We start from the raw sequence: 27976 nt of genomic DNA, 5'->3' as shown, positions 1-27976 counted from the left end.
CAAGTTGAGCATTATCTCAAACATACTAACTATATAATCTGTCAACAACAGGAGTATAATATGTTTTAGGGAGAAGCAAACAGCTGGAGAAAGTTATTAATACAACTTTGTTTACTGACCTAAAAATATTTTATTTGCGAAAAGTCAAACATTTGAATACTGCAACAATATAATTCCCATCATTGTGTGGAAGATGATTCTTTATCTGTTTATGTCAAGAGTGATTACAGAAAATGGTAAAATTATATATTCATAGTGTGGATCTAAAAGGCAGTGAGGAAATATGTCAAGAAGCATGTCTCAAAAATGTAAATGCAGGGCATCCATATTATTTACAGTCAATGTTTGATTGGCTGAAGTTTTGAGATCTAATCTAAATTTGTCAAACATTGTTTTAAACATGTACAGGACTACTAGCCTGCTTTAGTGGTCTAGAACTTCCGTTCTTTGGGATTTTTTTTTGAATAGCCATTTGTGCACAGTGTCAACCACCTCTGAGTCTCTAATTGTGCTGGACATAGAAAAGGTAAACTACTTCAATACAAAACAGTATGCCAAACGAGGTGGCAAGAGTGCCCCACCCCCAGCATGACTAGTGCAGTATCTTTGTTACCATGACCTACTCTTATTTACTACAACAAGACCTGTGAAACTTTGAAAAAGCTATCTTCCTTATGGGCAAACAAAGGGTTGCAGAGTCTAATGCAGAGTAATTTGTTGAGTCATAAACCTCATCCAGGCCATTGTGCATTAAAACCTGTGTATATGGCATCAAGACCTTAACCACTGCTTGAAAGCAAGAATTTCTGACATATTTGGAATTCAGTCATGCTGACAGCAAAATCTTCCTAAACAAGAATTTTGTTTTCCAAAACTTGAGAGGGCTTTTGAAGGTTGTTCAGCTTCCTACAAACAGGGAAGATGTGCAACATCATTAACTCCCACATAAATGATTGCCATCCCAATTCTGTCTTGCAGTTCTTTATACCCTGTTGTGACATCACTAACTTTAAACCCTAGCAGGCAGGTGATTTGTCATTATGGTGCAGTTCTCTTAATCACAAAGTTACCAATTACACAAACATTGAAGTTTCCAGGTTGATGTTTCATTATGATTTTATGAACATGGCTTGTTTTGGTGTTAATGACCAGACCCAAATGCTGTTGTTTGGAAACTTTTTTATTTTCTGTAACAATGGTGATTCTGTATGAATTTACATTCTGAGGTATGACTAAGGTCTGTCATACATTATGGTCCAGTGTACTCTTTATGATTTCAGGTTATGATTATAATGGAAGAGCTAAAGGATTTCATGAGTGTTTTTGGCATTGCCTCTGCATAATTAAATGTTGATTTATCATTACATGAAGGCAAGTTCACTTGGACATGTTTGCCTCAAGTTGTTTACTGTCCTTGTAAATTGCAACATTTATATTTCTCACTGTTAGAAAAATATAGTACATTTTCAATTACTAGAAGGCAATCCCTGTATTGCCTCTGATATTTATTATCTGTAACATTCCTGAAGGCTTTATTCTTGGGCCTACATGTCTAAAAACTGGTAAACCCGTCAGTTGTAACAATGAATGTGTTTCGCTTGGCTTAAGTTGCTCTTGAACAGTTGTTAGTTTTGCTTGTCAGAAGATTCTACTATGACAATTTCAAACCTAGAAATTTTAGATTTAAGCAAGCACTAGAAGGATTAGGGAAGAGTTTTATTTTCTAAAACCTTACTTTGAAAACTTCACGTCCCCTATGAAAAATGTTGAAGGTCTTCAACTATTAGTATAGGGCACCATTGCAAAGAAGCTACTTGTCTATAATTAATTTATAGCCTTAACAATAAATAACATTTCCATCAGTCTGCAATACAAATAGCACAAGATATTTCCCAAGGAATAAGATTTTTTTCATGCCAACAGTTTCTTCACTTCTTCTCCAGCCTTGCTATTCACTGCATAAGGAAAAGATCTGGATTTAAATCACCTATGTCTGGCATGTGATGTAACATGAATAGCAGCTGTGACACTCTCTGACATGTTGGCATATCAAATTTATCTTTAATCACAGCCTGATGTTTACAGCAAGTTTTAAAGCACTGGTTAATCTCCCCAGTTTAAATTAAAAAGTCCACCACTTTCTCTCATTTAAGCTTGGCATAGTGAAACTGGTCGAAGTATCAACTTCAGAGTTGGTTTGCTTCCTTTTTGGTTTCACCCCAACTGGAATAGCTTAGACCCTGCAATATGTATACAGAAAACGTTCGCACTGGATTCTTTGTCTGCTCCCTTGTACAGCATGAACACACTGAGAGGGCTCCCTACTGAAATGTTGGCACTTGTAACTTGCCACACCATAGACAAAAGGTAATATTCTGAGAAATGGCCAGATTGGACCTAGAATATGTAACGCCATTATTTCATCCACTTAGTCTCAACATTACAGGACTTGCTAAAGTGGTTCCTGACATTTCAAACGCTAACCACTGAGATGCATAAAACTACTCTTTCCATAATCCCTTTCACTAGTTCTTTTTCTTGAAATGTTTCTTTTTTGTTATTTAATAAGCTTTTGTCCGTCCAATTTTACTGCACACATAAAACTTTTCCTGTATGAATTTATAACCAACAACTTTCAGTTCTTTCATAAGCCTGAGGAAACACTGGGTAACGGTGACTTCCTAGTGGAAATGGGAGTCATTCCTCTAGTGCCTTGGGGAATCAGCAGGGATGCCTGGTGGGAATGTCCCTTGTGGAAGTGAGGCAACATTCTCTATTGTCATTCTACAGCACTACACTCATGTGCACCTCACCAGGTGTGCACTCTAGGAATGGGGGCAGTCAAAAGAGAAAAAAACCTCAAACTACCCCTATTGCCTGTCTGAATGATGGGCCCCACCCAGCTGATACTAGCCCCATAATGAGGAAATAATTTGTCAATTGATCATGCAGAGGGTTGATGATTGGCACACAATGGTGAGGGCAAAAGTGCCAAAATGAAAAAAAAATAATAATAAAACTTTATAATCTTTCACAAAAAAAAATGCCTCATGCATTAGAGCTGATGTCTTCCTTACTGTTAGGTAGCCACACTTTGTCTGCTGTCATACTCTAATAATGACAGTATTTATAGGTTCATAGGTAGGTACTAGGCTATCTGCCTGAAGGCATTTATAAGCCTAGCCAGAAAGTGTTGGCTTTCGCCACCCCCTTAGATTAGTTCCCTGTGCCTCTGTCCACCAGAGCCACTGAAGTGATTCCCTGGGGTACACTTTCTGTTTTCCATCCACTCATCAAGGTTTCTCTTGAAGGGTGTTAGCCCCTCCAGCACGTCCTATTTATTGTTGTGGTGAGGTTTAGATCCCTAGAACATGTGGCTCGAGGGGGTATGGTTTTCTTTAGGTGGAGCATGTCCATCAATTCTGGGTTGGACATGGCCTTGTATGTCAGGCAGAGATTACCTCTGAGTAGGCGGTTTGCAACCAAGTACAGCTGGAGTTTCTTCAGTCGAGTTGCACACGGCATCTGTTTGAGTCCAGTGATCCTCTTGGTGAGGTACTTCTGTGGTCTTTCCAGTTGTTGCAGGTGTCTTGTAAGGTACATCCCAAATGGGGCGTTGTACTCTAAGATGGGTCTGATGAGTGATGAGTAGAGGGGCACAATGACCTCTTTTGATCTGGATGCGAACCCTTTTGTGATTAGGTGGGCCACATAGAAGGATTTTCTAACCACTTTGGCAATGTGATAATCAAAGGAGAGATTACTATCTACTTGGGTCCCCAGATCCCTTATTACGTTTTCCGTATTTAGGGGACTACCACCTATGTGGTAGTTTGTGGGTACTTTGTTTTTTCCAAAGGGGATGACTATGCACTTTTTGGCATTTAGTTTGAGGCCATGATTTTGACACCAGTTATCTGTCTCAGTGAGATCCTTTTGGAGGATGTCTGTGTCAGCCAGAGAATCAATTATAGCCCCCTAGTTTGCAGTCGTCTGTGAACTTGGTCAGCCATAGTCCTCCTGTGCTTGCCTGTACCTCTGAGAAGTATATGCCGAACAGGAGGGGTCCTAGGACTGAGCCCTGGGGAATGTCACTTGTAACCGATTTAGATTCAGACCTAGCTCCCACAACTCTCACAATGTGGGTTCTGTGCGTGAGCCAGCTGGCAACCCATCTTGTGATGTAGGGGTTTATGCTTAGGCTGGTAAGCTTGTCTATAATACCAGAATGGGGAATGGTGTCGAAGGCCTTTGTGAGGTCTAGGTAGGCTGTGTGTACCACCTTTCCTTTGTCCATAGCCTTGGTAACTGTCTCATAGAAGTCCACCCGGTTTAAGAGGCATGATCTGCCCTTAACAAAGCCGAACTGGGTAGGGTCCAGTGTTTGGAGGTTCCCAATGTCTCTGTTAATGAGTTCCATGATGATGCGTGCTACAGCCTTGTAGAACAAGCTAGTTAGGCTTATAGTTCCTGGGGTCTGTTGTGGCTCACCTTTGTGAAGCAGAATAACTGTTCCTGTGTGCTACTTTGTGGGTTTGTAGCCTGTGGAGAGGCTGAGTTTGAACAGTGTGTTTAGATGAGGGATTAGTTCCTCTTTGAGCTCATGTAGGATGCAGCCTGGGACACCATCCAGTCCCAATGATGCTGTGTTTTTGGTTTTGTAGAGGGCTGTTTTAACCTGAGTGTCTGTGATTTCAGGGGCTCTACATTCTACTGGTATGGTTATGGGCCCTTTTGGGGGTGAGAGGGGGGTGAAGTTTGCACTGAACCTGTCTGCCAGGATGTTGGTGATATCAGTCGGTTCAGTGTATTTTGTGCCATTCTGCACTATCTCCGAGCAGATCTGAGCATTGCCACTGAATGCCTTATGGTTACCTTTGGAGTCCTTGGCAATTTTCTTTCAAAGCTCGCCTTGGATGATTTTATGAGGGATCGTAGTTTCTTGCTGATACTGATCAGGGATGTCTTCCCTTCTTGGGGTTTTACTTTTTTCTGTACTAGTTTCCTTCTTCTATTGTATAGCTTGTTTATGGCAGGGGTCCACCAGACTGTTTTTCTTTTCTTGGAAGAGTGAGTCTTGGTTTTGCTTGGGATAGCATGATCCATGCATTCTTGTAGGTGCCCATAGAATGCATTAGTAAAGAATTTTGCAGCTTGGACAGCGTTATCCTTTAGCATGGGGGCTTTGAAACTTTCCACCTTGGTCTTAAGTAAAGTACAGTTGTGTACACTTACCATAAATGTTGATGTTCAAGTGTATTCACTGTTGCAGTCATTACATTTGGGTAATCCTGCTGGCAGGTTTCCCTCAGCCGGCCTGAATTCCAAAGTCTTGGGTCCTGCGTTGGCTGCTGTCGCCCCTTCCCTGACGTCAGGTCGTCAGGGGTATAAAAGAAGCAGCCGATGACATTTTCTTCAGTTTTTCTTGCCCCAGATGTCAGGTGCCCCCAAAAAGGGTAACCAAACTTTATATATATATATATATATATATATATATATATATATATATATATATATATATTCAGAAATACACCAATATAAATTTTACCTTCATCCAAAAGCAAATACACCACTTAGGTAGTATGAATCAGAGAAGGAAAGATAAGATGCAAAAGAAAAAAGGGGGAAGGCGGGTGGGTAACCTGGACTGCAACAGTGAATACACTTGAACATCTACGTTTATGGTAAGTGTACACAACTGTACTATGTTCTTCGTGTTTCACTGTTGCAGTCATTACATTTGGGTAGCATCCCAAAGCTATGGTTGGGAGGCTGGAACTAGACAGCAGTAGGAGCGGCTATGAGGCCCTGCAGAACTGCAGTGGCAAAGCCTGCCCTAGATTTAGAGTAGAGTGGCAGATGATAATGCTTTGTAAAGGTGTGCACTGAACTCCAAGTAGCCGCCTCTAAAATGTCTCTTGTTGGTACTCCGCTGGGAAAGGCTGCTGAGGTGGCTGCAGCTCTGGTGGAATGAGGCCTAATGCCCTTACGCACTGGCTTGCCATGGTGTAAGTAGCAGAAACTAATGCAGTGGCCTAACCACTTAGAAATAGTCTGCTTTGAGATAGGCTTTCCTTGTGATCCTGCAGCATATGCCACTAGTAATTGCTTTGTCTTCCTGAAAGCTTTAGTTCTGTCCAAGTAGAATCTAAGCTGTCTGTGTACGTCCAAAGAATACAGAATTCTCTCTCCCTTGTTCTGTGGATTTGGGTAAAAAGTTGGCAGATGGATGGCTTGGTTAAGAGCCACACTGGACACTACTTTAGGCATAAATGTTGGGTTTGTCCTCGGGGAGACCCTGTCTGGATGAAAAATGATGAAAGGTTCCACAGCCATGAGCACCTGTAGCTCTGAAACTCGTCTTGCAGAAGTAACTGCTAAGAGCATAGCTGTTTTCCAAGATAAAAACTTCATATCAGCAGTAGCAGCTGGCTCAAAAGGAGGCAGGGTGAGCTTTTCCAAGACATAGTTGAGGTCCCATGCGGGTATTGGTAGTCTCCTTGGGGGCCTTAAATTCTTGGCTCCTCTGAGCTACTGCCTTAATAAAGGGTGAGATAAAAGTGGTGGCTCTGTTTTGTAATGAGCCAAAATGGCAGAGGCATGAATTTTAATTGATGAAAAAGACAGGCCTTTGTCCAGCATCTTAGTCAAGTATTGCAAAACCTGAGGAATATTTGGTATCGCTGTATCAGTTTCTTGTGCCTGGTACCAGGCACAGTATCTCTTCCATTTTCCAGCATAAGACTTTCTGGTACTAGGCCTTCTGGCTTCCAGAATGACATCCATCACAGCTTTACTGAGAGTTGTTTTTTGTATGACTACATTATCTGCCATGCTGCCAAGTTTAATGTCCTGAGTTGGCTGTGCATGATCTGATTGTTTTGCTTGGACAGTAGTCGAGGTATTTGAAGTAAGGTCCAAGCTGGGTATAGAGATAAGTTCCTTAGTATTGGATACCAGTACTGGTGTGGCCAGTCTGGGCAATCAGTATCATGTTTGGCTTCTCCTGTCTGACCTTTAGGAGCACCTTGGGGAGGTGAGGCAGTGGAGGAAAGGCATATACTGATAGGTTTTTCCAGCTGAAAGATAGGGCATCCACTTTCCATGCTTGTCTGTGATAAGTCCTTGTGCAGAATCGTTTTAGTTGGTAATTGAGAGGGGAGGCAAATAGATCTATGTCCGGGCATCCCCATTTCCTTGTTATCATGCTGAAAAAGTACAGTTTTGTACCTACCATAAATGTAGATGTTCGAGGATTCCCTTGCTGCAGTCCTGACAATTGGGTATAGTCCGCGTCCCAGTCGGCCCGAATACCAGAGTATAAGGCTGACGTCGGTCATGGCGCCTTAGACTGACGTCAGTACGCCAGGGTACTAATGCGCATGACCGACGTCATTTCCTCAGTCTTTTCTTGCCCCAGATGTCAGAAGACCCAAAAAGACAAGTCCCAAAAACAACCTGCACCAAAAAACATGTACAATATATACAGTAATATATACAAAAATATAAGCATGTAAACTCACCTACACAACCACCCTGAAACACAGAGGGAAGGAGGGAGGGTAAATTGGACTGCAGCAAGGGAATCCTCGAACATCTACATTTATGGTAGGTACAAAACTGTACTATGTTCTTCGCCTTCCCTTGCTGCAGTCCTGACAATTGGGTAGAATCCCAAAGCAGAGGTAAGGGAGGCTGGCAAATTATAAAGTAGCAGGAGCTGACAACATGCCTTGTAAAACAGCTGTGGCAAAACCAGCTCTAGTCTTAGAGTATACAGGCAGGTGATAATGCCTAGAGAAAGTATGCACTGAACTCCAAGTAGCTGCCTCCAGAATATCCTTAGTTGCCACCCCTTAGAAATGCTGTTGAAGTGGCAGTAGCCCTAGTGGAATGAGGCCTAATCCCAGCTGGAACCTCTTTGCCATGATGGGAATAACAAAATGCAATGCAAAAGCCAATCCACCTAGAAATAGTTTGTTTTGACACAGGCTTGCCCTGTGAACTTAAAGCAAAAGAAACAAGTAACTGCTGAGACTGCCTAAAATCTTTAGTCCTGCTCAAATAATAACGCAATTGCCTGTGTACATCTAAAGTGTGCAAAATCTTTTCCCCTTTATTTTGAGGATCTGCAAAAAACGTAGGCAAATGAATAGTTTGGTTTAAAGCCACACTAGAAACTACCTTAGGCATAAAGGAAGGATTAGTACGTAATGATACCCTGTCCTTATGGAAAATCAAAAGGGCTCTACTGCCATAAGGGCCTGCAACTCAGACACCCTTCTTGCAGAAGTAATAGCCAACAAAAAAGCAGTCTTCCATGACAAGTATTTCAATTCAGCAGTAGCCGCAGGCTCAAAAGGTTGTAGAGTAAGTTTTTCCAACACAAAATTGAGATCCCAAGCAGGAGTAGGAGCTCTACGTGGGGTCTTATATTCTTTGCCCCTCTAAGAAACTGCTTGAACAAAGGATGCGAAAACAAAGGTGGGTCACAATCATAGTGAGCTGAAATTGCTGCAGCATGAATCTTTATGGAAGAGAAAGACAAACCTTTGTCCAATAATTCAGTAAGATATTGAAGAGCCACACTCAAATTAGGCTCTGAAATCTCCAAATTCTTTGCTGTACTCCAAAATAAAAATCTCTTCCATTTTTCTGCGTACACTCTCCTAGTACTAGGCCTTCTAGCTTCCATAATCACATTTAAAACTTGTTGAGGAAGCTGAGACCTACCATGCTTCAACACAGAATATGCCAAGCTGTGAGATGAAGAGATTGAAGCTTGACATTGAGCAGATGACCGTCCTTCTGAGATAACAGATGAGGAATCAGAGGTAAAGGCCATGGAGGCTTCTTTACAAGACTCCTTAGAAGTGGGTACCAGTGTTGCCGAGGCCAATCTGGAGCTATCAAAATCATCCTTGGCCTGTCCTGTCTGACCTTTAGTAATACCTTTAGAAGAAGAGGTAGAGGTGGAAAGGCATAGACATGAAGGTTTTTCCAACTGAAAGACAGAGCATCCACTTTCCAAGCTGTGTGATAAAACCCCTTTGTGCAATACTTTGGCAGCTGGTGGTTTAGTGGAGAAGCGAACAGATCTATGTCTGGAGTTCCCCATGACACTGTCAATTTCTGAAATACATGAAGATCCAGTTTCCACTCGTGGGGATCCATGATTTGTCTGCTTAATACATCTGCTAGGCAGTTCTGTGCTCCTGGCAGAAACCTTGCCTGAAGAGTCAGTTGCAGGCTTAACGCAGTCTCCCATAAAATCATTGCTTGCCTGCATAGAGGATAAGAATGTGTTCCCCTTGCTTGTTGATGTACCACATGACAGTTGTGTTGTCTGTCAGAATCAACACCTGCCCTGGAAGAAGTAACTCCTTGAACGCCATCAATGCAAACTGGACTGCTAACATCTCCTTCATGTTGATATGTAGATGCTGTAGTCTGGCAGGCCACTTGTCTTGTATCCACTTTCCATTTAGATGAGCTCCCCAAGCAATGTCCGAGGCATCTGTCGTTAAAATCTGACTCGCCTCTGGCCGGGTCACAGAGAGTCCCTTGTTGAGGTGACATTCCTGAGCCCACCACAAGAATTCCTTTTGAAGGCAAGGTATTATTTGAATGACAGTGTCCAAATCTTGGCAGTGCTGTGTCCATACATTTTTGAGATACCATTGCAGCTTCCTCATATGCAGTTTGGCATTGGGAAGCACCAGAATACAAGATGCCATGAACCCTAATGCTTGAAGGACTGTCCTTGCAGTCAGCACGGACTGATGAGATAGTTGATGGAAGTAAAGTGACAGACTCTTTTGTTTGTCCGGGGTTAAAAGGCCATCTGGGCTGCTGTATTCAGTCTCACACCCAGAAAGCACATGTCTTGAGAGGGTACTAGACTGGACTTTATTTCGTTCACAGAATACCCTAGGCATCTTAGCACTGCTATGACATATTCCAGATGCTGTAGAAGGTGTTCCTTTTCTTGAGCCAGAATCAGGCAGTCGTCCAAGTAAGGATAAATTTGAATGCCTTGAAGCCTGAAGTAAGCTATCACTGGAGCCAGAACCTTTGTGAATACTCTGGGCAGTAGATAAGCCAAAGGGCAATGCAGAGAACTGATAATGAAAATCTCCAGTTCAAACCGCAGATACTTTCTGCAACTTAGCCTTATGGGCACATGAAGGTAAGCTTCCTTGAGATCCAAAGTTACCATCCAGTGATCCTTGCCCAGCAGAGGTAACAGTTGCTGTAACGTCAACATCTTGAACTTGGGAATGTCCAGATAAGTGTTGAGGATAGATAAATCCAAAATTGGTCTCCACGTGTTCCCCTTCTTTGGCACTAGGAACAGGCGAGAATAAAATCCAAGCCCCTTTCTGACACAGGGACTGGCTGAATAGCCCCTATCTGGAGTAACTGAGAAACTTGCTTGTGAGCCTCTTTTCTTTGTGGAGGAGGAACATCTGGCATGCCTTTGAAAGGGGCATTGTGTGGAAATAAAATCTGTACCCGTGATGAATGATATCCAGCACCCATCTGTCTTGAGTGATTAAATCCCAATTTTCTTTGAAAAGAGACAATCTTCCTCCCAAAGGAGCTGCCAGACGAGAGTCCACTGGCAGCTGAAAAGGCAGGTCATTGGTTCTGCTTACGAAAGGACTGACCCCTGCCCTCACCAGAAGTCTGAGCAGGTGAACTGTCTGATCTAGGCCTAAAGAACCTTGAGCCCTGCCCCTACCACGTCTAGACCTACCCCTAGACTGGGAACCATAAGCAGGATATGTCCACCCCTTAGCAGGCCAATTTCTACTAAACTTGGAGGCTGCACCTGCAAAAATCTTTAACAGTCTGCATAGACTTAGCTTTGTCCTCCATTTTCTTTAAAACTGCTTCCACAGGCGGTCCAAACAACACATCAGACTGTAAAGGAGCATCCAAAATCCTGGTCTTAACATGCTCAGCTAAATTCTGATCCTTCAACCATGCATGTCTGCGAAGAACAGAACTAGTAGCAGCCACCCTCGAGGAGGCCTGAACAGCATCAAAACCACACTGCAAAGAATGCTTACCCACTTGTTCAGACACATGAACCAAATCCAGCAATTCTTTACACTCAATACCTTCCGCCAAAGCATCCACCTTAGATTTCAATTGTGAAAGGAGATAATTCTGATATTTCAGCATATGAAATTGACAATTCAACGCCCTCATGGCTAGAGTGGAAGAAGTATATACTTTCTTACCCCACCTATCCAAAGCCCTTGCCTCTTTATCAGAGGGTACAGGATTTTTAACCACAGAAGCTTTAACACCTTTAGGCCCCTGAGAAACAGTTTCTGGGTCCGCCCTGGGACTCTTAAACAAATACTTATGAGCTTGGGCACCCTATAATACCTATCAGGCTTAACAGGAGCAGGAGGCAAGGAATCAGGGTTCAGAGAAGCCTCTGCAAAACATCCTCCACCACATTCAACACAGGAGGAATAGCTAAGGGCCTATGCTGGGGCAAAACAAGAATTCCCTAAGCCTTTTTCTGGAGTCAGAGTAATCTTGGCCTTCCCATTTAAAGTGCTCCCTCATGGAGTGAAGAGTCTCTGAAAATGAAAAATCCTCAGGAGGAGAAGCTGAAGGAGTGGAATCATCCACATCAGAATCAGAATAAGTAGGAAACTCTGGCAAGTCTTCCACAGAAGACTCTGAAGCCTGTGAACACTGTTCAAAACTATCAAACTCCTGTTCCACCCTAGGCCTCTTATCAGGTGGGGGCATAGAACCTCTAATCAGAGTAATCAAATCTTCTGCCATTTTAAGCATATGTTTCTTAGGCACAGAGCCGAAATGCTAGGAGAAGCCCCTACAGAAGCTGAACTTGGCCTTCCTCTAAAAGAAGCTTTGGCAACAGAAGGAGAGGCCCTAACTACCTTGGGAAGAGAGGGAAGAACAGTTACCTGAGAAGCCCCTCAGCCTGGCCTACTTCCTGAGAGGGCACATCCTGTAACAGTAAAGTATCTGCCTGAGACTCCATAGAGACTCCTGGCAAAACCTCTGGCTCCCTGAGCCTTCTAAAGGACCGACGTCCGGGACTGCGGTTCCTCACCCTAGACTTCACTGTTTTGTCCTTGCGCTTCTTAGATGAAGCAGGCGCCGGAGCATCCGGCGGCATAGTATAATTGCAACGCTTCCCAAACACTAACCTAGCACAATCAAGCCTCCTCTTAATAGTGCGCTTGTTAAATCTAGCACAAGAGCGGCAACCAACAACGTCGTGCTCAGGCCCTAAACAAGGTATACACAATGTATGATAATCCCTATGCGGTATCTGCTTCCCACAAGAAATACAGTTATTCACTTTTTCTGACATCCGGTTAAATACTGAGGCAAGAAAAAACCAAAATGTTCCCCAACGGGTTACTTAGCCAACTCTGTATTCGGTCTGAAACTCCGGTTTCGGAAAATCTCAGAACGCCAACCTGCACTCGCAAAATTGCTTCTGCATCGGACCATGCGGCAAAAAAGACTGAGGAAATGACGTCGGTCATGCGCATTAGTACCCTGGCGTACTGACGTCAGTCTAAGGCGCCATGACCGACGTCAGCCTTATACTCTGGTATTCGGGCCGACTGGGACGCGGACTATACCCAATTGTCAGGACTGCAGCAAGGGAAGACGAAGAACATCTTGTGGATCCAGCTTCCACTCGTGTGGATTCATGAGGTTTCTGCTTAGTTCATCTGCCAGAGTATTTTCCTTTCCTGGCAGGAATTGGGCCTGCACATGTACTTGGTAAGTCAAAGCTGTATCCCACAACGTCATGGCTAGTCTGCAAAGGGGGTAAGAATGTGTGCCCCCCTGCTTGTTTATATACCACATGACCATGGTGTTGTCTGTCTGTATCAGTAGTTGTCCCGGATGAAGTAGGTCCTTGAAGGCTGTCAGGGCATTTTGAACAGCTAACATCTCTTTTTGATTGATATGTAGATGCATTTGGTTTGAGGACCATGTACCCTGAATGCATCTTCCTGCCATGTGGGCTCCCCAGGCATAATCTGATGCATCCGTTGTTAATGTCTGCCTGGCTGGAGGTAATGTGAATGGCTGTCCCTTGTTCTGGTGACAAGCCTTTGCCCACCATCAAAACTCCTGTTGCAGGCAGGGAATGAGAGTAATGACTGTTTCCAGGCTGTGGCAATGTTGAGTCCAAACACTTTTTAGGTACCACTGAAGTTTCCTCATATGCAGTCTTGCATATGGAATTAGTAGGATGCAGGATGCCTTGAAGCCCAAAGCCTGCAGAATTTTTCTTGCAGATAACTGGGTGTTTGTTGCCAACATTTTGAAATAGGTAGTCAGTTGTCTTTGTTTGTCTGGCGTGAGATAAGCCATCTGGGCAGTTGTATTCAAGCTTACACCCAGGAATGTTATCTCTTCTGAGGGTACTAGTTTTGATTTATTTTTGTTGACTGTGTACCTTAGGCATGTTAGAAGTCTTTTCACAAACGCCAGATGTTGAAGAAGAATGTCCTTGTTCTCTGCTTGAATGAGACAGTCGTCCAAGTAAGGATATATTTGTATTCCTCTTTGTCTGCAGAATGCAATTACTGGTGCCAGGCACTTTATAAAGACCCTGGGCACAGTAGATAAGCCAAAAGGCAGTGCAGAGAATTGGTAATGCATTGAACCAGCCTTGAATCTTAGGTATCTTCTGCATGATTATCTGATTGGAACATTCAGGTATGCCTCTTTTAGGTCTAAAGTCACAAGCCAAGCATTCTTGCCCAGCATGGGCAGAAGCTGCTGCAAAGTCAACATTTTGAATTTTGGAATATCCAGGAATAGATAGGTCCAGTATCGGCCTCCAGGCCTTGTCCTTTCTGGGTACCAAGAACAGTCTTGAGTAAAATCCTTGTCCCTGCTCTTGCTCTGGTACTTGTTAAATGGCCCCCATGTCCATGAGGGATGAGACTTGTTTTTGTGCCTCTGCCCATTGATTTTTTGGCAGATCTGGCCAGCCGTTTGCCTTTGGCAGAGTATGGAAATGGAACTTGCAGCCCTGTGACACTATATTTAGAACTCACTTGCCCTGGGTTAAGATGTGCCAATTTTGAGCAAAAAGTGCTAATTTTCCCCCAAGGGTGCTGCCAGAAGATAAGTGCTTGGTGCAGGCAGGGGGAAGTCATTGGGAATGTTTTCTGTATGCTTGTGATCTATCTTCTCCAGCTTTGGAGGTAGAAGCACCCCATTGCTTGGGCCTATAAGAACCTTGTGCCTGGGATCTGCCCCTAGGGCATCTGGATTAGCCCCTTTGAGGTCTGTCTGACACAGGAAATGACCAATTTTTTGTAGGCCAGTGTCTACTAAACCTAGGTGGCTGTACTTGTAAAAAATCTTTGACAGTTTGCATAGATTTAGCTTTGTCCTCCATTTTCTTTAACACCTCTTCTGCCTTAACACCAAACAAAGTATCATGCTGTAAAGGTGCATCTAGTAATTTAACTTTAACATGATCAGGCAGATTTTGTTCCTTTAACCAAGCATGCCTCCTAATTACAGAACCCATAACTGCGGCCCTGCAGGAGGCCTCCAAAGAATCAAAACCACATTGCAAAGTATGTTTTCCAACTTGTTCTGCTGCATACAATAAATCCTGCATTTCCTTGTTTTCTGCACATTCAGAATTTAACAACATTTTCTGTTTAAGCAATCCCATGACATGTTGCTGATACTTAAGCATATGAAATTGACATATAGCAACAACTAAAGAATACCAGTGAGTAACAGCTCTACTTTCATAAAATTTAATGAACAGTTCAACTCTTCAGTTCAACTTCTCTAGTGCCTCGGCCACAGCCTTTACAGAGTAAAAAAATACAAGACTCACTCTAAACAACATATATAACAGATCAAATGTAATTAAACAATTAATTATATAAAATTCAAAATGTTAAAGCTATACTAATCAAATAAAACTATGCCAGTTACACTCTTTGTTAAGTCCATACGGACACAAGGTATTATACTTCATAATAAGAAGTGATTCTTTATGTCTTAGCACACCTTTTTGAAAATCAACATTATTAAAATACACTGGTACATGTTCTAATACAGAGACTCTCATACAATCCATATTACCCTGATGTTCATTATTAAAGTGCTCAGAAATAGGGCTGCTCATTTTTTTATTTCTTACATCTCTAACATGTTCTTTTATTCTATGAGATAAAGTCCTTTTCGTTTCACCAATATAATATTTCTTACAAGAGCAAAAAATGACATAAATAACTCCAGTACTTAAGCAGGAATATCTGGCTCTATTAGTAAACTTTTTACCATTAATTTCCTTTAGTTCCATGTTTATATATTTACAAATAGAGCAATTATTGCAGGGAAAAGTTCCTATTTCATTAACATTAACATTGGTTGCTATATTTTATGCTTCTCAAATATTGTTGTTGCTTAATATGAAATTGACAGTTTAAGGCCCTTATAGCCAAAGTTGCAGACGTGTAAACCTTTTTTCCCCATCTATCCAGTGCCCTTGAATCTCTGTCAGAAGGGGTTGGTTTTTTTTGCAGTGGAAGCCTTAACTCCCTTTGGACCCTGTGAAATAGTTTCTGGGTCAGCAGCAGGGTTTTTAAAAAGAAATTTGTGTGAGTCAGGAACCCTGTAATATCTGTCAGGCTTAACAGGAGCTGGGAGTAAGGAGTCAGGGGTCAGACTAGACTCCAAAAACACATCATCTAGAGGCCTGTGCTGACGTAGTAAAAGAAAATCCCTGAGCCTCTTTTTCGATTCTGAAAAATTTGGGCTCTCCCACTGGAAATGCTCCCTCATGGTATGCAAAGTTTCCCCAAAAGAATAGTCCTCAGGAGGAGATGCTGAAGGTATAGATTCTTCAGCAGCAGAATCCTCATAGGGGGGAAGAGAATATTCCTGATCAGAAGAGGAATCAGAAGAAATAGAAACCTGATCTGAAGATTCATAGTCAGTGTCTTGCCTAGGCCTCTTATCAGGAGGGGGATGGGAACCCCTGATCAAAGTAATCAAGTCTTCGGCCATTTTGAGCATCTGTTTTTTGGGCATAGAGGCCTGTCCATGTGGCTCTTGAGTTTGTTTCCTTGCTTTAGAAGGTGCTTTAGTCTTTGCCTTTGAAGCTGAAGTCATCTTAATGTAAAGATGTTTAGGTCTAAATACACCCTCAGAAGCCGGTACCTGCTCAGCGGCTCCGGACCCATCTGAGGGATTAGCGTCCGAGGTGCCAATACCTTGAGTATCCAGTGGCATGGGCAACTCCACATGGGAGGCGGTAGTGGCATGTGACTCTAAAGTAGCGGGCATCAGGGGCTGCGAAAGCGCCTCACTGAGAACCAGCGACTGGCTTAGGAAAAGCTTCGTTGTCGGTTTTGGGCCTTGGTTGTTTTTCTCTATCCTTTTCTTTGCATTTTTTGTAAACTCCGGTAGTCGGATGGCTATGCGATGACATTTCAGGATAATTAAACCGGCGTCCAAAAAAGTTTAAAGCAAAATCATACTGACGCTTAATAGTGCGTTGGTTAAATCTATCACAAAACCGACAACCAGTAACGTTGTGATCAGGACCTAGGCAAGGAATACAGTAAGAATGAAAATCCTTATGAGGTATTTGCTTTCCACAAGAAATACGATTATTAACTTTTTCTGACATTGGTCTGAAGCAAGAAAAAAGTTTCCCCAACGGGGTACTTAGCTTTTTTGAAGATATCAGATCTGAAACTCAAATACAAAAAATCTCAGGAGTCGGCCGACTGGCACTTACGAACTGCTTCTGCTTCGGGCACCGCGCGGCAAGAAAGACTGAAGAAAATGGTGTCGGCTGTTTCTTTTATACCCCTGATGACCTGACGTCAGGGAAGGGGCGACAGCAGCCGATGCAGGACCCAAGACTTTGGAATTCAGGCCGGCTGAGGGCAACCTGCCAGCAGGATTACTCAAATGTAATGACTGCAACAGTGAAACACGAAGAACATTGTGAAGTTTGCTTTTGAAAAGTTTTTCACAGTGGTTTCCTTGTCTGGGTGTGGGGGCAGAATATGGATATCCAAACTGATTTGCTTATGGTCAGATCTAACCAGTGAGGGGTTGATCTCCAGTGTGGAACACTGGTCGGCCATGTTGGTGATGACCAGGTCCAATATGTTGTCACCTCTGGTGGGAGTGTTGACCAGTTGATCCTGGGCATTTGAGTTTATAAATTCTAGGACCTTTTGGGCAAGGGAGTTAGTACTTGAGTAGTTCTCCCAGTTAATGTTTGGGTAATTGAAATCACCTAATATTAGGGTGTTTGGTAGGACCTTTATGTTTCCCAGTGTTTCCAGAAATGAGGAATGGGGGTCCTGGGACATGGTGGGTGATCTCTAGCAAGCTACAGTTTGAATTGCAGTTTTGCCCATTGTTAGTTGCACGTGGATGATCTCTGAAGCATCGTGCTGTGCCACTAACCTGGAGATGTGGGTATCATTAATGAATATGGATACGCCCCCACCTTTTGTATTTCGGTCCGGGTTCTGTGGCCGAAATGTATGGTATGAGTTGTAGCCTGGTAGTGCTGGGGTGCTCTATGGAGCCTTAAACCAGGTTTCTGTTACTGCACATATATCAATTTTATCCATATTGAGGAGTGCCTCGAGTGCGAGCATTTTGAGGTTTAGACTTCTGGCATTGAGTAGCATTACCCTCAGTTTTTTGTTACTTGTTCTATTTATGGTGGTGGGTTTGTCTTTTGAGCCTTGCCTAAAAAGGGCACTATGGGGGTGGCAAGCGCCTTGGCCAGTATTCGAAAGCCTAAGGGTGACAGGTGCAAGCTGTTCCTAGCGAAGCAGCATGGCTTGTCGAGCATGTCATCCCAGGTAGACAGACACTGAATCCCCTTTGAATGACACCAGAAACTTAGCCAATTGTTGAAATTAATAATTTTTTCTTTATACAGTAGTATTATTTTTGGTGAGAGCAAGATGCTACTCAGGGTCAGGATCATACCAGCCTGGGCTACCTGATCAGAGAGCTCTTCCATGTCTCTTTTCATGTAGTCCAGGGAGGTACGCCTCAGGTCATTCACACCAACATGGACAATGACAGACATATTTGTACTTGTTCTGGAGTGACCTGAGTGCTTGTGTTATGTGGTGGATCCTGGCACCTGACAGGCAGCTAACAGTAACCTTCTCCTTATTCAGCCTAGTGAGTGGGATGTCAGTGTGCCTGACTATAGAGTCACCTATTACTAGTATGTTGGGTATGTTATTTTGCCTTAAGGGCTGTGATTGCATGGCACACTGGTTTTGTGAAGTATGTGTTTCATGGTTTGTGTTGGGGGGTGGAGGTTGCTTGGATGTCTGCTTTGGAGGTCTCTGTTGCTTTTGCAGATTTTTATTTAGAGCCTCCAAGTATGTTTTCATGTATTTATGTGTGTTTTTTGCCAGTGCTGGTTTAATGGGTCTATGTGAGACTGGTGGTGTGATGCAAGTATTTCCCTTCTCCTCTTGACTGTCTGATCCAGTCTTGGGTTGAGAGAGCTTAGCCTCCAGTTTGGCTGTATAACTGCATCTCTCGCATGTATTAGTGTTTGGTGGTAGAAGGAGAGGGTTGTCTGTGTACATGAGGCAGTTGTAACATTGCCTCAAAATGCCCAAATTCACCAGTTAGACTGGAGAGTACACCTGATACTGGCCTTTGGACATGCCTGGATAGGTACAATAAACTGTTTTACTGAATGGCTGGTAAGGTCGAATAGAGAGCCTTGTCCTTCTGTACAGTATAGGGGGATCTAGTGCTAGGGTTTGTAAGTGCTTGCTATGAGTTTTGAGAAAGAGCCAGGCTAAGAAATGAATGGCTTGAGTGCTTAAGTTGAAAGTTTGTCTAGTTTCAAGGGAAAAACTGAAGAGGAGACTTTGTGGATCCGGGAATAGTTATACCCTAGCTAACCAGCACTGCCTGGCACGCAAAACTGGGCAAATGCGTTTTTTATAGCAGGGAAATGAAAGACATAGAAATTAGTCCAAAATGGCCAATAAGCTACTAATTTCTGGGCTGAAACCACTCCTTCAGGGACAGATAGGCTGCTCAAAGCTCCCCTCTCTCACAGGTGAATAGAGAAGCTTCCTTCTATCCAAGTAAGGCATGGGCAAACAAAGAGATTTGTAACACAGCCCTGAATTCAGCACTAACCTGAAAACTGGACTATACTAGCTTAGACAGGTGGGAAACAAGTATATTTTTTTTTTCAGAAAATAAAGCAAATACAATAAAAAAAACACTTTAAATGCACAGAAAAGGATACTTATTGTTATATATCTCAGATCAGAGTTGTAGTCAATGCCCCTAGTAATAAAGTAGGAAGAAACACAAATACAGTAAAAGCAGTTGAATAAAGTGCATTTTTTTAAATATATATAAAACAATAGAAAACGAACAAACTGATTTAAACAAGTTACCCAATTAACCAGAAAAAGCTCAAAACCGAGCCCTCTTCCAGCAGTCTTCAATCAGACAAGTTCTAACTGCACACTCCTGCTACTAGGATGCAGGGGAACCTTCTCCAAAAAAAGATGGCTTGGATCAGTGCTCAAGCTATACAAACAAAGCTATATTCAGCAGGCCTGAATCTGGTCTATGCTACAGCAACAAGGCGCACCAATTTCAGAAAGAAACAGTTCAAATAAGCAGGCACAATAAGCCTGTGACCAGAAATTCCCAGCTCAAAAGGACAGAATCCAGCCTCTCCTCCCACAAGAGTGCAGACCACAAACCTTCTTAATATAGAATAACTGGCCTGAAGCGCACGTGCTTAAACCAGAACTAATACACTTTTAGAATAGCATACATTGAGCCTTCAATCAGCAATTCCCAGATTAGAAGGATGTAAGCTACCTGTCCTGCCACAACAGTGCAGACCACAAACCTTCTTAATGTAAAACAACTGGTATGAAGCCCGAGTGCTTAAACCAAAAGACTTAGAATAACAGTTACAATTTAATCAGGCTACTACCAAGCAGTAATAAATAAACTGCGGTGGTGCAGCGGTAGCATTCTCGCCTCATAGCAAGAGGTTCTCCTATTCGATTCTCAGCTGGAGCGCCTTCTGTGTGGAGTCTGCATGTCCTCCCCTCAGTCGAGTGGCATTCGAAAGACATGCTTGAATGGGCATGCCTTTGTTGAAGGTTGGGCATCGAGCTGGCACCTCGGCACTGTAAAAATCTACTGCCAATCATTAGCGGACCGGAGTTCCGCTGTGGCGACCCCTAACCGGGAAAAGCCGAAAGAACCACCAAGCAGTAATAAATGCAAGAATAATTAAAATTAAGTACTTTTAAGAAGAGGCAAAAGCAAAATAAAGTAGGAGGAAACACAAATACAGTAAAAGCAGATGAATAAAGTACAATTTTCTTTTGTTAGTAAAGTGCAAAGAGAGAGGAAGGAAGAACCTAAGTGGTTTGGCCTTCTCAAATCTTCTCTCTGTATTAAGTAGAGTGAACACTAGACTCAGAATATGATCTCACTGTACTCAGTTAAGTGAGCAAATGAGATGGACTCGGGAGGAGTGTTCAAATACAAACTTACAGGAGGGACGGGCAATTCCAGAGCCAACAACACTAACACCAAACAAGAACAGGGAGGGTGGATGGGGAAATAACTGCAGAGAGACACACAGCACACTATATTCAGTGAAACACACAATTAGGTAACAGAAAAAATGAAATACAGTACTTTTAAAACTGCAAGTTTGTACTTAACTTCAGCTACTAATGCAGGTGATTGTAGCCAACCAAGTCTCTCAGAAATTGAGCATAAAATGAATTCTCAAACTTTGTGGCTAGCACTTAAAGTACAGAGTAAGCCCTCTAGGCTAACAGTTAAATATCAGATAACAAAGAAGTGAGAAGACCACCATCCCCTCTTACAGCAGAGAGACACACAGCACACTATATTCAGTGAAACACACAATTAGGTAACAGAAAAAAATGAAATAATTTCATTTCACAATGTTTTACATTTTTTGCTAATTCTTCTGTTAAAGCAATTATTAAGACATTTTCAGCTGTTAAATTAGTTTATGAAAACAGTCTTCTTTGAATATTATAGTCATTGATTCTGTACAGAGTCATTTTCTCAATATTTATAGTAATGGGTGCCATAATTATTGTAAACAACTTTCTCAGCTCAAATTCATGATTAGTCATAGATTACAAAAATGTTCCTCAGACTTGACTCTCTGTGATTTTATAAAGTATCATATAAACTCTTATACTAAGTAACAAGTGTAGGTTTAAATTACGTTAACAAGCCTATCTATTCCATCTACATTTTTATCATGTTTCCTAAGACTCAGGAGATTAAACAGTAGTTTTAGCGTCTACAACACTGAAAAATATAGCTATTTTCCTGTCATGATTCTCAATCCTTTTTCAAACATCAGCAGCAAAAAATAAACAAATAAAGAAAGAAATCATTATTTCACAATATTCTTTCTGGATGTTTTTACATCACAATGGAGTCAGAACACTTGCACATCTTTCTCTCTCACTCTCTTTTTTATTTCAGAGCTTTTGCAAGTCCGTAAAATTCTCATTGCCACATTCAGGTGCTGCATTCAGGACATAAAATCAAATACATTTAATGTTTCTAAAACTTTAACATGGGATTCAGAATAAAAAAAAACCCAGCAAAATGAACTGGCACCGCACCTATGTGCCCTGTTCAATCACAGCCTCACCTCAGGCTTTGTCCCTACCGAACGGCGCACTGCTACAGTCATTCCTCTCCACAAAGGAGGAGCGACTACAGACCGTGGGAATTATCACCAATTAGTCTGATATGCAAAACTATGGAATGCATCATCATGGACCTAATAAACAAGGATATAGGGAATCACCAAACTCTGGATCCTACACAGTTTGGTTTTGTGAAGAGTAGATCATGCCTGCTCAACTTGGTCGACTTCTTTGAGTCAGTCACCAGAGCTGTGGATGAAGGCTAGGTGGTTCATACAGCCTACCTTGATCTGGCCAAGGCCTTTGATACCATTCCCCACTCAGGAATCATAGAAAAACTCACTAAGCTAGGCATCAACCCCTATATCACTAGGTGGGTTGCAAACTGGCTCACAGATAGAACCCACAGGCCAACACGAAACTCTGGCTGACAAAGTTTGCAGATGATTGCAAGTTGGGAGCTATTATTAACTCCCCAAGTGATGTTGACATCGTACAGAAAGGCCTCAATGACACCAACGACTGGTGTCAGAACCATGGCCTTAAGCTCAATGCCAAAAATTGTGTTGTCATCCCCCTTGAGAAAAACCCGGTTCCCTTGAATTACCATATTGATGGTAGTCCACTGAACACAGAAGGTGTTATAAGAGATCTGGGAACACAGGTTGGCAGCAACCTCTCTTTTGACCGCCACGTTGCCACTGTGGTCAGAAAGTCCTTCTATGTGGCACATTTCATTACTAAGGGTTTTGCATCCAGGAAGAAAGAGGTCATTGTCTCCCTCTACTCGTCCTAGGCCAATCATCGAGTACAATGCCCCATTTGGCATGTACTTCACTAGACACCAGCAACAACTAGAGAGGCCACAAAAGTACCTCACAAAGAGGATCCTAGGCCTTAAACATGTGTCCTATATGGACAGACTCAAAAACACTCCCAACTATTCTCTGTCTCATATTGCCTACTTGGAGGAGATCTCTGCTTGACTTACAAAGCCATGTCTGACCCAGCTCTGTTGGAGATGCTACATCTAAAGAAATCCCAATCTCTCCACACCACATGCTCCGGAGACCTCAACCTCATTACCACAATCAACAGAACATGCTGGAGGGACAGATTCATAACCCAGAGATTGCCCATGCTATGGAATAGACTTCCCATACATGTCAAGCAGAGCACCTCACTGGCCCTCTTCAAGAGAAATCTTAATGAGTGGATGGGAAATAGAAAATTCACCCCGGGGATCACTCCAGTGGCTAAACTTGACAGAGGCACTAGGAATTAAGGTCGGGTAGCACAATGTCAGGGTAATCCTATGGGCTAGGCTTGTAAAGGCTCCAGGGCCATTAGCCTAGTACATACCTATGAACCTAAGTGCTCTAGCTCAAAACAATGATCACAAGTTATGCAGTTTAATGCATATTATTACCTACTGACATATTAGGACATTGCCAGAAAATAATATGATTGAGAATACATAGTCAGTGTACTATCGATAGGATAATCACATCCTCAAAATCTCTTTTGAGCTACCTAATTTACTTTTAGTCTTAACATGTTAATTGATTTAGGATTATTTTTGGTTAAACATTAAGTTGTAAGTGACAAGTAACTCATAGATTCATCTGACGGGAGATCTGATATCAAGGAGCTATGGTTAACCACACAGTCAGAGACAAATGCATGTGCGCACATACACACACATGCATGCTTAAATCCCCCTCCAACACTACCTGTCTGCTAAACTTCTTTGTACTTACCTCTAATGCCGTCTCATCCATTGAAAGTAATAGGTGAACATGAGTTTATGGCCATGTTAAATAATGCAGCTGTCGCTGGTGATTTATGCAAATGAGTGGTTCGTTGAATCACACAGATGTGTAAATCACTTACAGAAATTTCTGGGGAAGAGCACATGAATCATTATCATATGCCTCTCTCCCAGCATGCATCATTTACGTTTGTGGTAGGCTACAGAGACTTTTTTATAAACTTGTTAACAATGGGAATATTCAGAACGATTTATTAAAATTTGCAGAAAGATACATAACCATACATTTACATCCAACCAGGTCCTTCCCCAGACTTACAATCAAGCTCCTTAAATGATGTTTACACAAAACATAGTTCATTAAGATACTTAGTTCAGTAAAAAACAGCTGGCCTCTCTTAAAACTTCTAGTGCTTCCTAAACTTCAGCATAGTTTTAGGAGAAATATTTCATGCTAAGCCAGAAATTTGTCTCACGGTCTGTACTCTTTAAAAACTCGATAATCCCTAAAAGTACCTTGCCTGTTACCAGAAGGTTCTCAGCCAAAGTCATAGTAGTATAGATTCATTTAAGGAGTGTTTGCATAAATTATAGTTTCCATTTTTATGTTTAATGTCTCTTAAATTTCATGAGATCTAACTAGATACAATCAAGCTTAATCTGTACTATTAAAAATATCAGTCTGTTTAATAAAATCAAAATATCCATTATTTAAATTTTCGTTATTTTTATCCAGGTGTACAAATTCCTTAAAGCCATTAATATATTCACAAGCACTGCTTTACAACATTCAAATGTTTCCTACCTACATGGACTTGCAAGTGCTTCACTAACATTTTTGTACAAACAACGTATGATGCAAATAGACATTTAAGACTTTTAATTTTTCTAGATACACTTTATAGTTTCAAAAAAACACTTTATTAACTTTAGAGTCAATTTCCAAAAGCATGCAATCCAACAATTTCTAATAATATCTTCAATATGGAGGATTTTGATCTGGTCGCCAATCATAACTTGCTTATAATGCATTCAAAACATGGATGTCAAGAAATTGCTCTCGAGGTGAATCTTGGCATCCATGTCGTGAACACATAATTCAAGGTTACGATTGGTGACATGGTTGTAATGCTTTACAGTGCATGGAGCTTTACCTGCTCCATGTACTACTAGTTACAGAGAAAAAAAATGCTAGGTGTTTTGTTAACTTTCAAAGTCATAAAACACTTAGGAGGCACTGTCAGAAAGCCAGTGTAATACAGTCCGTTATGTTTACACTTGCCTATCATACCTCTCAACTGTCTTGATTTTCACTGAATGTTCAGATTATTGCTTCATATTTTTGGTCTCTTCCTCCTTAAATTTGTAGTTTTCAGGCAAACCACTGAGGACTGAAGTCACTAAATAATGACATACATTTGAGTTTCAGAGTTCATATTGCTCCAAAAATGCATGTAAACACATCCTCTTATTCTAGCAACTTTTTAAGTTGTACAGGAAGTTAGAGACATGTTACCGGTACAAACAGCAGTTAGAAACATCTTTTACTCTGCCACTGTCATTTGCTGGTTAGTTCAGGCAGATTTTACTGCCTAGCATGGAACCCACCCTTAAAAACTTCAGTAGGGGGATGCTTAACATTTGTTAAGCTTGGGTTACTTGCCACTAAGATGCTTAACTGGTTTGCCTTTTTCCAAATATCGGAGTGTAATCACCTTGCTCCATGCACTACATTTTTGTTATTATTAAATTAAGAAAAAAGACATGCAAATAAGATTATAATATGTAAAACAACTAGAATTTCTGTAAACAATAATTATATTCTGCTCACAAATCTAAATATGTTTTTCTTATATCTTTATTTCTCCCAATCAAAATGGGTCCAGCAGATTTTTTTCTTATATCTACTGGCCATAAAACTTTGTGCCATAGCATATAATCTTTAATTTTCTGCTGACCCGTCCCTATAGTTTTGTCCAACACATTCATTGTGATAAAGTGTGTCTGGCATTCACTTTTTTCTTCAGACTAATGGTATCTACTAATATGATTTTTCAAAAATGGTGACAACAAATATCATTTTATTACTTTCATATGCAAGCAAAAGTTTACAAAAAATGGTAATTCCAATGGAATGGTAATTCCAGTCATATATTTTGTGCAGTGATACTTCCGTTTTAATGTAAATGACAAAGTAAGCATCAACACTAGGATTTTTAGCATGTCAAAATGCTACATAACTGGATTGGGGTCACCAAAAATGTACATATTCTAGGGTTTGGGCACAAGTGCAAAAAACAGCTGTTTCAATGCTATTCAAACACAAAACACAGCTCACAAATGAGTGTTGGATTGTTGTTTTTTGTGTTGTGTGTATGAAGGGCAAAGCCATTCTATTTAGTTTATGCAAGGAGCTTTGTCCCCCATGTGCCCCTTTACTTAATATAATCAACAATGAGGTTGATAGTAGAACTTCAAGAAAAAAAGGATTTCCCCTCTGCAGCGCAGTACAGACGTTCATACAAGTGAGCATTTCACACACTTGTCCATCTGACAGCTATAGTGACAGAGCTATCTGTTGAAGCTCTGTACTCCTGCCCTGAGTTTGACACTGTGGCATAAATGTGCAAGAATTTCTGGGGGCCAATGCTGGGCCCATTTTGCAGGGAAAAAAATGCCATCACATTCAGATGTACCTATAACTATACTATAACAATCTTAATTTTCTGATTTAAAAAAATAGATGATATAACTGGAATAAAAATATAACTGCTGAGAAATTTATTTCAAGATTAACACAGCAGAAATATGAAGGAAATGAAGAAAGCTTAACTAGTTTACACGTCCTTCATTGAAAGAGTCTTTACTGTTAACAAAGTCTGCAAAGTAATCTCAACCACTATATGTCATGATCCCTATAAAGGAATCCACATATATTCATTTATTTATTTGACATTTGTTAACTGGGTTAGTCCAGCTGAGCCAGAAGCCCATTTTCAGTGGAGACCTGAAGAGAAAAGCTCTGGTACAATATAATACAAACAATTCTGCACATACATATATCCCAAAGTAATGCTAAAAGACTTGAAATGTGACGTATACCCGCAAATAATGATATCACATTTCAAGTAACTGAAATAAACTATCAACCAAACTGTTTTTTTTTACTTTTAGTGTGTGTAAGCAAGAAACACTGTTGATCCACAAAGTGCATTTTAACCAGTGTCTAGGGCAGGGCATGTGTGAAAAATTACTCACTTAATTTACTGTGTGATTCAACAAAATGCCTCAAAAATGACAACATAAACTTCATTCAATAGCCAGTTAGACAAAAGCATCAAAATGACAGGTGATCAACATGATGACAGGTAAGGGCACCTTATCAGAACTTTGAGACTCAGTAATGCAAGTCCTGAAACTACAAAAGAACTAACACAAGAAATAGATGAGTTTAGAAAGTCACTGTCACACATTTAAGATTTTTTATGCAGGGGGAATCCTCCTGCATCCACTTCTGAACTACTGATCTCATGGGTCTGAAGATGAACATTTATAAAAGGCCTAATTTATTTGCTATGACAATAGCATGGTAGTTCAGACTAAAGTGGGAGTAGAATCAGGAGGGCCTGTTTTAGGCCTCTGGGCCTGGATTTACAGCTCTGTCAGTCCCCATGTTAATTCATTACATTATGCTGATTCATTACAAACTCACGTCTCTGTGGATATCACTGTATCACCCCAGAAAAAAACAAATGGCTACCAATAAAACAAAGCTCTAACCTACTTTTAGGATCCCAACTCTACAGACTACTCCAGCTCCACACATTTACTCCACTTTCAGCTAGACTTAGGATCACAGGATCATTGGAGCTTTTCTAGGCAATTGGCCCAGAGGACCTTACAAGCCTAGCCAAATATTTAGCCCATGTTCTAACAAGTCAGCACCCGATGGCCCTGTCCAGCAGACACACAGGTGGAATCCTAGTGGTGTATTTTCTCTTCCCCATCCAGTTATTCAGGTTGCTCTTAAAAAGGGTTAATGAGGTACTCTGCTTGACATGGAGATGGAGTCTATTCCACAAAAGGGGAAGTCTCTGGGACAAAAATCTCTCCCGCCAACAAGTCCTGTTGGTGTCATAGACCTGGTTGAGGTTGTGCGTGTGGTTACTCAAGTGGAGCTTGACTTGCAGATATGCACTAGTCCCATCAAAGCAGTGTCTGAGACTACTCTGTATGCAAGACAGTGGTCATCTCTGAGGAGTCTGTATGAGACTGAGTAGAGGGACAGGGCTTTTAGCCTAGCTGTGTAGGGAAGCTGTTTGAGGCCTTGGATTCTCCTGATGAGGAACCTCTGTGGTCTCTCCAACTGCTGCATGTGCTTTGTGAGGCACATGCCAAAACGGGCATTGCACTCAATAATGGGTCTTATAAGGGAAGAATATACAGGGATGTCATG

The 27976-nt window shown here is 41.6% G+C and overlaps 1 long non-coding RNA gene across 4 annotated transcripts in view; it reads right to left on the bottom strand.

The window, feature by feature from the left end:
• Positions 1-27976, bottom strand: part of LOC122811839 — a 799357-nt gene that overhangs the window by 227644 nt on the left and 543737 nt on the right. The window lies entirely within an intron of this gene.

This window comes from Protopterus annectens, chromosome 9.part0, assembly GCF_019279795.1.
Source record: "Protopterus annectens isolate FY-2018-M chromosome 9.part0, PAN1.0, whole genome shotgun sequence".
In the NCBI taxonomy this organism is placed as follows: domain Eukaryota; kingdom Metazoa; phylum Chordata; order Ceratodontiformes; family Protopteridae; genus Protopterus; species Protopterus annectens.
The sequence above is the reverse complement of the archived record's forward strand: the minus strand, read 5'-3'. Positions and strand labels throughout refer to the sequence as shown.